Source organism: Periplaneta americana, chromosome 14 (assembly GCF_040183065.1).
Source record: "Periplaneta americana isolate PAMFEO1 chromosome 14, P.americana_PAMFEO1_priV1, whole genome shotgun sequence".
Lineage (NCBI taxonomy): Eukaryota > Metazoa > Arthropoda > Insecta > Blattodea > Blattidae > Periplaneta > Periplaneta americana.
The window spans coordinates 11,646,182-11,658,587 of NC_091130.1; positions in this window are offsets into that span (position 1 = coordinate 11,646,182).

Below are 12,406 nucleotides of genomic sequence, written 5' to 3' on the forward strand. Positions count from 1 at the left end.
GAACTAGAAAAGAAAACTCTTCGTCCCACAGTGAAACAAGGTGGAGTTTGGGTATTAGTATGGGGGTGCATAAGTTCAGCAGGGGTGGGTTTGTTGGCTTTTATAAAGGGCAGTATGGATCAACGACGTTACATTGATATTCTGAAGGGTCATGTAGTGCCTAGTGCCCAAAAATTAGGCATTAGGGGCAATTTCATATTCATGCAAGATAACGACCCCAAACATACGGCCCACAATACTCGACTGTGGATTCTCTATAGCATCCCTTCGAACCTTAAGACACCTCCCCAGTCACCAGACATCAACCCAATCGAGATCTTTGGGATTATTTAGAAATATGACTTAGAACCAGGCATATTACCACAAAGAGTCTCTAAAGACTGCAATCACAGAAGAGTGGAACATTCCAGCAAGTATTACTTCAAATTTAGTTAATTCTATCCCCAGAAGGTTAGAGGCTATTGTAAAATGCAAGGGCTACTTTACAAAGTATTGAAATTGAAAAGGAACTGACTAAAGTGTGACCAATGTGCGAATACTTTTTGTTCGTACTTTTCTTAGGTATCATTGTGTTTTAATCAAACATAATTGTTTATTTTGAGAATTGTGCAATTAATTTTGTTTTTATATGTAAACAAATAACAGAGAATGTATATACTTGTATGTAACTTGTGTTCATGTCTAAAAAGTTGAGGGTATAGGATTTGAAGCATATTTATTATTCCTATGTATTTTTATTACCCACCGTGCGAATACTTTTTACACTCACTGTAGTTCAAAATATTACAATATGCATATTATTGAAAAGGAAACGCCTGTGGGTTAAACCATGGATCGCGAGACAAACAAGAAAGGTATCCATCAAAACACACTAAAAAAGAGATACAATGCTAGGACTTGAAAAGTTATATAAATTATTTGAGAATGAATGGAGATAATATTCAGTTTGTCCACTCCTGTATAGCAATTCTAGTCTCTACTATTTTTACGTACACTTCTTGTCTTTTATTTCTGTTTTTGTAGTGCGTGTTTTGTTTTATAACATTTCATTTGCTTCATATTCTCATTATCAACATTTTGGTCGTAGTAACAGTCCAACAAAATTACGTTCCGCCGTATTGGTTTCAAGCCAGACACATATTTTACAAAAGATAACAAGACACACTTTTTTTTGTTATAAACTGAATATATTTCTGCATTAATATATAAAAATGAATTCAACTATTACTTTACTATTATAGCATATAATAAATTTAACCTAAATTATATGCCAATAATACACAATATTACAATCTGTCATTAAAGTACCAACATTAGACATCTCTGAATGTTTTTTAAACATGCGACCATTGTTCGAAGGATAAATTTCCCATTAATAGAATCCCTAAACATTTGCATGATTTTATTTTAATAATATCGCATATTTTCATGGGTTTATTTTAATCGTGTCCACGCCTGTGGAGTAACGGTTAGGGTCTGGCCGTGAAACCAGGTGGCCCAGGTTCGATTCCCGGTCGGGGCAAGTTACCTGGTTGAGGTTTTTTCCGGTGTTATCCCTCAACCCAATATGAGCAAACGCTGGGTAACTTTCGGTGCTGGACCCCGGACTCATTTCATCGGCATTATCGCCTTCATCTCATTCAGACGCTAAATAACCTAAGACGTTGGTAAAGCGTCGTAAAATAACCTACTAAAAATTTAAATCGTAACGCACATTCACATGGTTTTAATTTGTTAATGTTGCACATTTCCATGATTTTATTTCACTAGTATCGTACATTTACATGGTTTTAATTTATTAATATCGCATATTTCCAAATCAAATAAACTTTTATAAACGAAAACCCATTACACTGTCATATATTTTATAATATGTATATTTTATAAAGGCTTACTGTTAGGTTTCGTAACAAGCTGTTTTTTTACGGTGATGGGTTGTTTGAGATGGGCAGGACATGTAGCACGTATGGGCTAATCCAGAAATGCGTATAGCCTAGCCTAGAGTGTTAGTTGGGAGGCCGGAGGGAAAAAGACCTTTGGGGAGGCCAAGACGTAGATGGGAAGATAATATTAAAATGGATTTGAGGGAGGTGGGATATGATGATAGAGACTGGATTAATCTTGCACAGGATAGGGACCAATGGCGGCCTTATGTGAGGGCGGCAATGAACCTCCGGGTTTCTTAAAAGCCAGTAAGTAAGTAAGTAAGTATATTTTATAAAAGATCTTTGTCTAAGAACTTTGATATTGTAATACGAGCCTTAAAAATAAAACTCTATCCTAGACTTTTAGTTCGAGGATTCGTGGAATTGTACAAAGAATAGCATTAAAGATTTAATCAGTTTCAAAAACAACAATTAAATCAATTACACTAATAATAGATTTAATTTATAATTCAGTGATAAAATTCTATTCATCACAAAATAAATTATTATTATTAACAATTTTATAATTATTGTATCAATGATTACTGCATCTTGCCATGTAGGTACGTAGAGGGGGTAATACTTCCAATCGGAACAGCGTAAGAGTTCGAGAGCCTGTGTCTTGCTATCGCTCATCATTGCTGTTAGTTGCATCATCGAGAGAAGACGAAGCCTGTTGTCTGGATTCACGGAGTTGGTAAGAGTGAGATTTCATCGAAATGTGCATAAACTTTTCAGAAATATCAAAATTAAATTACTCTGATACAAGCGAGAGTAAAATCTAGTTTCGAATATTTGTTTCTTTATGGAAAAAAAGATAAGCTTCATTAGATATAAAGCTGGAGATAAATTTCGTAATTTTTTAATAATTCGAATGCGATTCGAGTATTAGTTCCTTTATACTTTAGAGCGTTTCTCCAGAACATTAAAACTTTATTTCACTTTACTAAAATCTAGAAGTTCTACTACTGGACACGATTTCATGACTCCTCAGTGTAGAATCCAGTATCGAGGTACTGTAAAATAAAATATCATTGAGCGCAAGGTGATTGAAATTTTACCTCCAAATATTAAAAGATAATTTAGTTTGAGCGTCATTTGCGCGTATTTATTTACAATCCAACTAGATTTATTTACTATGAATTTGTTTTTCAATTTAATTACGTTCGAATATCAGTTAGCGTACTGAAATTAAAATATACATGAAGAATTTGGTTTAAAATATTTGTTAGAAAAAGAAGCAATATTCCATTATATACAAAGCTATAAATAAATTGTAATAATTTCAATAAGATTGGTAGCCACCGGCGTGGCTCAGTCGGTTAAGGCGCCTGCCTGCCGGTCTGAAGTTGCGTTCGGGCGCGGGTTCGATCCCCGCTTGGGCTGATTACCTGGTTGGGTTTTTTCCGAGGTTTTCCCCAACCGTAATGTGAATGCAAGGTAATCTATGGTGAATCCTCGGCCTCATCTCGCCAAATATCATCTCGCTATCACCAATCTCATCGACGCTAAATAACCTCGCAGTTGATACAGCGTCGTTAAATAACCAACTAAAATTAAAAAAAAAAAATAAATAATAAGATTGGTGCGTCTATCTCGTATACATACTTGGTGTTCCGATTACATCAGTGAGCCTGTGTAAAACATTTCGCCGAATATTAAAACAACTCCACGAAAGTTTCCGTATTCGACAGTCTTAGCTAGACTCCGTAAAGTAGAATCGAATACAGTATAGAGATGAAACGTAACATGATTGGGCGAAAGTTGATCGGAACTTTTGAAGTCTTACTTCTATTGAAAGTAGCAAATATTAGATTAGTTTCTAATGCCTGACATTGCGTGTTTATCTACAATGAAACCATCTCTAACTAAACGTATTTACTATAAACTTCATGTTTTGAAAAGGAATTACATTCGAATATCAAAATTAATGTACTCTCATATAAAATATAAACGAGACTTTCTCTATGAAATATTTTTATTAGAAAATCGCGAGAAGCAATATTTAGATACAAAGCTACAGGTAATATTGCGTGCTTTATTGAATATTTTTAATGAGATTAGTGTCCGTTTCGCATAGTGTACGTACTTTACAGTCCACACCTGTGGAGTAACTGTTAGCGTGTCTGGCTGCAAAACCAGGTGACCCGGGTTCGAATACCGGTCGGGGCAAGTTACCTGGTTGAGATTTTTTTCGTGGTTTTCTCAGAAAATGCTGGGTAACTACCGGACTAATTTCAGTTCATTTCATTCAGACTCTAAATAACCGGAGACGTTGATACAGCGTCGTAAAATAGCTCGATAAAGTACTTTACATTAGAGGGCCTATGTATAGCATTTTTCCCCAATATTAAAACTTCTCGCTACGCAACATGGTTACCCTATTTGACCCTTTTACTAGTAGTATAGAATCTAGTATCGAGGTGAAACGAAATGAGTCAGGGAAAAATTGACAAACTTTTCAAATCGTCTTCATAGCCTATTACAAATAGCAAATTAAGGAATATAGTTTAGGCTGTTATTGCTGTATCTTACAATTATTGTGCAATACAATTTATTACGTTGTCTACCTACTTCAGTTCATGAAATGTGGTTCGAATTGTAAAGTCGGTGTTAAGCTATCGCAGATGAATAAGAGGGAACAAAAACAGTGCTTTAAAATTGACTACGTAAATTAATCACTTGGTCAAAAAATCTGCAAATTATGCACAAATGTTTACTGAAACCATTCGTTTTACATCAAATTGTAAACTCTAGGTAGAAATTCGAAGCTGTGGTTTTCTGTACGTTATCTGTGATTTCACTTAAGGTCTGTCAAATTAAAAAAATCTGTGAAACTAGCGTTGAGCGACTTCCGCCGATTTTGGAATAGACACAGACGCACTTGAACTGCCAACATAGAAAACAAAAAAAATCACACTCAATCGCTTTCACCTTCATCTTGGCGGGATAATAAAAGCCTAAACTAACCTAACCTAAGTGCGTCGGTGTCTATTCCAAAATCGGCGGAAGTCGCTCAACGCTCGTTTAAGCAAAAAAAAAAAAAATCTAGATGGTGCCTTAGTTTTTGGGCTTTCGCGGTGACTGATAAGTAGGTTTTTGGGTATTCCACCATGCCCTGAAACTTGACATGTCAAGTGCCTGTATATAATTTTTATACTCGGAAATGTCTGTTATATCATGAAAAAAAAAGGATAGTACACAGTTTTTGATCAATTACAGGAATATATATTATACAAGAACACATTGTCGATAAAACAAAATTCATATAGGAATTTTATTTCATGAATTTTTTGTCTAAAATCTTTGTATCTACTTTGCAGACAATGAATATGGCGTAAGTCAAATTGGTCAAACATTTTCCCCTTTGAATCTTAACCATTCATTCAGTGTTCTTCGCAAGGACAGGTCTTTCACTGCAAACCCAGCAATCTGCAGTCTTTCCAATTTTATCTTCCTCGTAGTTTCCGCATATGATCCATATATCTTAACGTCATCTGAAATCTTCTGCCCCGAACTCTTCTCCAGTTCACTATTCTTTTCAGTACATCCTTCAGTAGGCAGTTTCTTCTCAACCAGTAATCCAGTCAATTCCTTCTTCTAATCATTTTCATCATTCTTTCTTCACCCACTCTTTCCAACACAGCTTCGTTTCTTACTGTCTGCCCATTTCACATGCTCCATTCTTCTCCATATCCACATTTCAAATGATTCTAGTCTATTTTCACTTCGTCGTAATGTCCATGTTTCTGACCCATAAATGCTACACTCCACACAAAGCACTTCACTAGTCTTAGTTCTTTCTCCAAAGGTTCGCAGAAGATGCTCCTTTCTCTATTAAAAGCATCCTTTGTCACTTTTATTCTCCTTTTGACTTCTTGGCAGCTGCTCATGTTACTGTTTGTAGTACACCCCAAGTATTTGAAGCTGTCCACTTGCTCTACTGCCTCATTTAGAATTCGTAAGTATACCTTTCTTTTCTTCCCATGACCATGGTCTTCGTCTTATTTGCATTTATCTTCATCCCATACTGTTCACAGCTGTAATTTACCTCCAGTAGCATATTCCTTAGGATCATCTCTTCTGCTAACGTCATAGCAGAAGTCTTGTGCATTTATTCTTCCTCTTACTATCACTCCTACATTGTTCTGAAAACAGTTCTTCACTAAATCCTCAAAGTAGATGTTGAACAGGATAAGTGCTAAATGGCATTCTTGACTTACTCCTCTCCCTATTTCACTTCCTTCATTTTTTCTGTCTTGATTTTGACCCAGTTGTTTCCTATACTGAACTCTATCCAATCCATGCCAGTGAACTTAACCATAATGTGTGTAATTTCCTCAATTTTATATTACTGTAATTTTGAATCTGTGAATTCAGAAAGGAAATCTGAAGCTATTTTACTGAATTTTCGTAAATTCGAGAATGTAGATAACCTTACGATCATTGTATTATGAAATATTACAGCATGAAACATAGGACAATTCGTGATCAAATATAACAATATACGTGATAACATGAACATTTCGTCTATAAATCTAAACTCAGACTATTGAAATTTTATTTTATTTTTACTCAATTACTTTATTTAATTACCTACTTAGCAAACATTGAATAGTCCACATCTGTGGAGTAACGGTCAGCACGTCTGGCCGCGAAACCAGGTGGCCCGGGTTCGAATCCCGGTCGGGGCAAGTTACCTGGTTGAGGTTTTTTCCGGGGTTTTCCCTCGACCCAATAGGAGCAAATGCTGGATAACTTTCGGTGCTGGACCCCGGACTCATTTCACCGGCATTATCACCTTCATATCATTCAGACGCTACATAACCTAGATGTTGATACAGCGTCGTAAAATAACCAAATAAAAAAAACGTTGAATATGGCGTTAGTGTACCTAATTAAAATTTATTGATATAAACTCTTCCCTTTTCCCTAATTACGCATCTGAATTTTCAACTGAGAATGTCCCAACCCTTTAGCAGTTAACGAATAATGTTTGGAAGAGTATCCTGGGCTTAAGATTGAAACAAAAGTTCAAAATAATTATTGCATTAAACTAAGTTAATAGAAAATAAATATCTCGCATCAGCGAATGTTGCATAGTCAATTGTGCTCCCTATTTACTAGAACGAAATTCAACTTCGAATTTGAATAAACATGTTTGAAATAAAAGAAAATTGTAATTGTTTCAAGAGATGGGAACATTTTTGTATTTGGCAATTTACTCAAGTGAATTTATGGTGTTTCTTACTAACATTCTAACTTCTTTGTTCATGCGCGTCTTCTGTATTTCTTGCATGGCCGGCAACTGCTTTCTAACATTACTAACAAATGCCATACAATTCATTTGAGAGAATGAAAACATATTTGTGGGAATAGACATATTGATGTATAAAGTTACCTAAGAATTCTTGCTACATAAGCAGTAGATTCTATTTTAAAAAACGAAATATTTCGAAGTTGAGTTTGTTTGAAATCTTGCGTGAAATGTACTCAACACTAAGGATTTTAGTCATTCAGTATTAAAATGGTCCTTACTCAAAATAAAGAAAATTCATTATGCGTTCCCATGGGTTAGATGAGCCAAAGTTACTTCATTTGTTCGTAATATTTTTTAGGTTTTCTGCCGTTGCTATGTCAACAATAAAATTATAGGAGTGTTGCCTGAAATCTCATCTCTGTAAATGTGTCGTTCCATACATAACTTTTCTCTTACTAATTCAATATCTTTAAAGAAAATTTTGAAACTACCTTAATCGGTAATTATAAAAATAAAGTAATCGTAATTATGGACTTTTTGTAGCCATAATTAAATACTAATAATTCAAGTTTCACGAGTGTATTTAATTTAATTTTGTTAGTTTAGTTTTGTTAAAACTGCAGCAAGTCATCACGGTCTATTTTTTTCGTGGTTTTTCAGAAACTGAAATTACTGAAAAATGGTGGAAGACTGTTCAAATTTTTAAAATTTCGTGAAAAATTAACATGCAAATTAAAAAACGGCCTAAATCGAGAATTACATAGAAAAATACAAAATAACTTAATTTTCACAAACGTAGGACAATTATATCTGTGTACCTATCTACCAAAAAGTGTGCTGCCCTCACATATTATCTTCCCATCTACGTCTCGGCCTCCCGAAAGGTCTTTTTCTCTCCGACCTCCAAACTAACACCATATATGCATTTCTGGATTCGCCCATACGTGCTACATGCCCTGCTCATCTCAAACGTCTGGATTTAATGTTCCTAATTATGTCAGGTGAAGAATACAATGCGTGCAGTTCTGTGTTGTGTAATTTTCTCCATTCTCTTGTAACTTCATCCCTCTTAGCCCCAAATATTTTCCTAAGCACCTTATTCTCAAACAGCCTTAACCTATGTTCCTCTCTCAAAGTGAGAGTTCAAGTTTCACAACCATAAAGAACAACCGGTAATATAGCTGTTTTATAAATTCTAACTTTCAGATTTTTTGACAGCAGACTAGATGACAAAAGCTTCTCAACCGAATAATAATATTGACTTAGTTTTTAATCAAGGTTCAAATAGTTTCTCTAGGAGTCCATAGAGTTTCTGAAATTGTAAAATCTTCGCATTTATAGCCATGCTGTGCTTAAAATTGTCTTCCAAGCCTTAAATTTTCCGAAAGCAGTCTTTAGAAAAAAAAGTTATAACAGAATACGTCCTGATTATGAGAAATTCTTGTTAACTTGAAGTCCATACATAATATACATACAAAATTAAATTGTTCGATATAGATCGGAGTATGCTGCGGTTATTTGGAATCCAGTTACTAGATATTGTTGCTAGAGAAAATTCAATATACATTTTATTATTTTAGTAGGTTATTTTACGACGCTTTATCAACATCTTAGATTATTTAGCGTCTGAATGAGAAGGTGATAATGCCGGTGAAATGAGTCCGGGGTCCAGCATCGAAAATTACCCAACATTTGATTATATTGGGTTGAGGGGGGAAAACCCCGAAAAAACCTCAACCAGGTAACTCTCCCTGACCGGAAATCGAACCAGGGCCACCTGGTTTCGCGACCAGACGCGCTAACCGTTCCTCCACAGGCGTGGACTTCAAAATAAATTTCTAAAATGGTTACATTATAGACTTCATAATAATTATCCTACTTATGAGTTATACTACAATGCTTCAACATTTCCATTGTCTAGTTTGCAAATTAGACGAAATTGCCAGTCTTTAAACTTTCTTTATAAAATTATAATTTGGACTGTTAGTTAATTTTATTATATAACATTATATACACCCAAGGTCAATACAAAATTTCGAAATTTTTCATACCAAAGGCAAATACTGAATCCCACAAAAATTCCTCAGTTTTCCGAATGATAAAATTGTACAATAACCGTCATCCGAATGTTCAAATTTTCAATATAAATTTTTCTAAATGCAGAATAATTTAGATTTTACATAAAATTTTTAATTTTAAGCTACTTTTACACCTAATTTTAAAGTTTTTTTCCTATTTTTAATTTTTAGTAAGCGTTTTATTTTCCTTAGTTTTATTTACATAAACTGTTAGTGTTGAACACTGTAATTGGGCTTTTCCTGGGATGTTCAATAACAAATAAGTAAAATAAATTTCATACTGAAATATTTATAGGCCCACCTCGATTAATATAATGAAAATATCGGATTTAGAATTTTGTGCTACAGGATGTTACATAAAACTGGTTTGGTTAAGCAGAAAATCGGTCTAGGTTCTAATTTGCTATCATAGTAAGATAGGATGCCATAATTTACTTTCCTAATGTTTAGAAGTACTTCCATTACGTTGATGAAGAAACAACGGTAAAAGCTATTAAGATTTAAAAAAAAAAGTTTCCACTTCCATTTCATACTTAGTTTTAAAATGCAGATACAAAATGAAGCTTCTGACGCAATATTTCTGACGTCAAATGATGACGTGACTATTTGGGAATTGCGCGACACTTAACTCGCAGACAAACAGAAAATCGAAAATTTCTGTAGTAATTATAGTCTTCCTGGTGAACGGCTGTACAAAATGATGCTCAAAACTGGAGAAACGCTAGACTTTATTGTAAAGTACCGATATTTATTAATTGTGACGTCTTGTGTCCCATTATTGAATAACTCTCGATATTAACGATGAAATTCGTGCCAATATGGGACACATTTTCGAAATATTGCATAAATTTCAAAGTACTGCAGAAATAAAAAAGGAAAAAAAAATCGCGATTTTCGGTTTCGCACTTGGAACTTAATATTGATGTCCTAGAACAAGTTAATGAAAGTACCTGCGTCTTTCATAATTAAATTCAAAACTTCCCAGTAAAAGTCTCTCAAAGCAATGCGATTTGATTTTGTTATAATATAGAGAACTAAATAAATCTCATTTTCTATAGCTTTTTATCTATTACGCTTGTAAGAGTATATTACTTGGCTTTGGAAATCCGTTGCCATAGCCATTCACGTTTCTCCTATTGCAAAAGAAGTACTGCACTTAGCAGCAATTAAACATAATATAGGATTAAATTAATACTAACCATTATTTTCAATTGCTGAAAAATGTCTCTAATTGAGAAAGATGATAGAGGTCCCTAAAAGATCTGACATTGAGGATGGAATCTCTATCTCAACTGTTAAGTGTATAGCGTCTTTACATTAATTTGATATAAAATTCTATAGCAATGAATGGCACTAATTTGTGTAGTAATGATTATTATTATTATTATTATTATTATTATTATTATTATTATTATTATTATTATTATTATTATTATTATTATTATTATTATTTGAAGACTGAAACCTTAATTTATCCATAGGTATATATTAGGGTTGTAGTTTGTTAAAATTTAAATGATTTGGAAGAAATTAAGACTAAGGAAAAATTAAACTTGAAGTGCCCATATTTAAAAAATGAGGGCTGATAAAAAAACATTTTCTCGTTCAAGATATAATTTCCAGTTCTTACTCTGTAGATACTTTAAATTTCAAGAACTTGCTAAAATACAAAAAGACGCTAGATTTAATTATTCATGCTTCATAAAGCGTGCAGAAATTTATTTAGCCTTATAGTTTTAAAATTGCAGCTCTTAAGTGGAAGGTATGGTACAAGGAGTTTGTTGCCATAGTAATAAGTCTGCGATTATTAAGTTGTTTTAAGTTGCAACAATATTAAACTTTTGTTTCTGGCTGAGTGGAAGAGAAGCCCTCATGGACTTAAGTCCGCCAGAATTATTATTATTATTATTACTACTATTATTATTTACGAAGTTATGAAATTATTGCATTAAGTATCAATTAAAGTAACATTTACAAAACTTTGTTCCATGCGAAACTATTAACCAAGCTTGGAAGTCCACCCAGGGTCAAAGAGGTCCCCTGCTAAGGGATGGAGTCATCTCTGACGGTGAGTGGCATAATTTAATTTTCTCCTACTCTTAAGGGCACATACGTACCTTGGGAGTTTGTAAAAACTGTCTTTTTGTTGAATGGACTTTTCTCATTAGTATGGTGGAAGAAAATGTTTTTTTCTTTGTATGTATGTAGGGGAAAAAATGTAAATCTCTTTAACTATTGCCTAGTTAAAACCTAAAACGCGACTCTGGAAATTGACTTGGCTATTTAAATATGAATATAACATTTCATTTTCAGAAAGTTCATCTCGTTTCCCGTAACTTAAGTTTTCCAAATCCATTTTTCTCATAATTTCCATATTTTTTAAGATGAATTTATACAATTTTGCATGCAAATGTATTTCATACTGGAGGAAAAACTATTACTTTTAGCACTAGTTTATCATTTAATTCGTAATAGTACATTATGCAACGAGCCTATGATAGTAATTAAGACGCAAGTATGTTTGTTTATGAAACGAGCGCAAGCCATTATAACCAAGTTTCATACGACTTTTTATGCTCGACCATATTTCTAACTTGAAATTATTCAGAAGTATTCATTTTATTCCTATCTGACTCGAATGGAAGTGACCTTGTGCATAGCTCGTAAATTATGAGATGTGCGCAGACGTGAAAGTATTGATTTTTTCAGAGGAACAATGCCATTGACCTTGATGTAATGTAGAGAATAACATGAACTAATTTTGATATAACCTGGAAATTGGTTTAGAATTGAAAAACGAGATGACAAATTGAATATTATTTACAATTAACGCTAATTATTATAGTAACAGAACATAACCTTCTGCGACAGTATTGAATTTCCAGCCTCCGTGACGTTTCCCTCGTCTTTCGATTGCACATCCGAGAATAATCGAAAACCTGAACTTTAATGAATAGGTGTACTTTAATGACGTGCATTAAAGGACTGCTACCGGGTGTATAATTACTACATTTCGGCATGGTCGAGCATAAAAATGTTTATCATATATCAGAAGGACAATGTTTTACACATAATAATTTTCATTATTGTACAAGATAGAGTAATGGAGGAAAAAAAATGTTGAATATTTCCAAAATTTTACT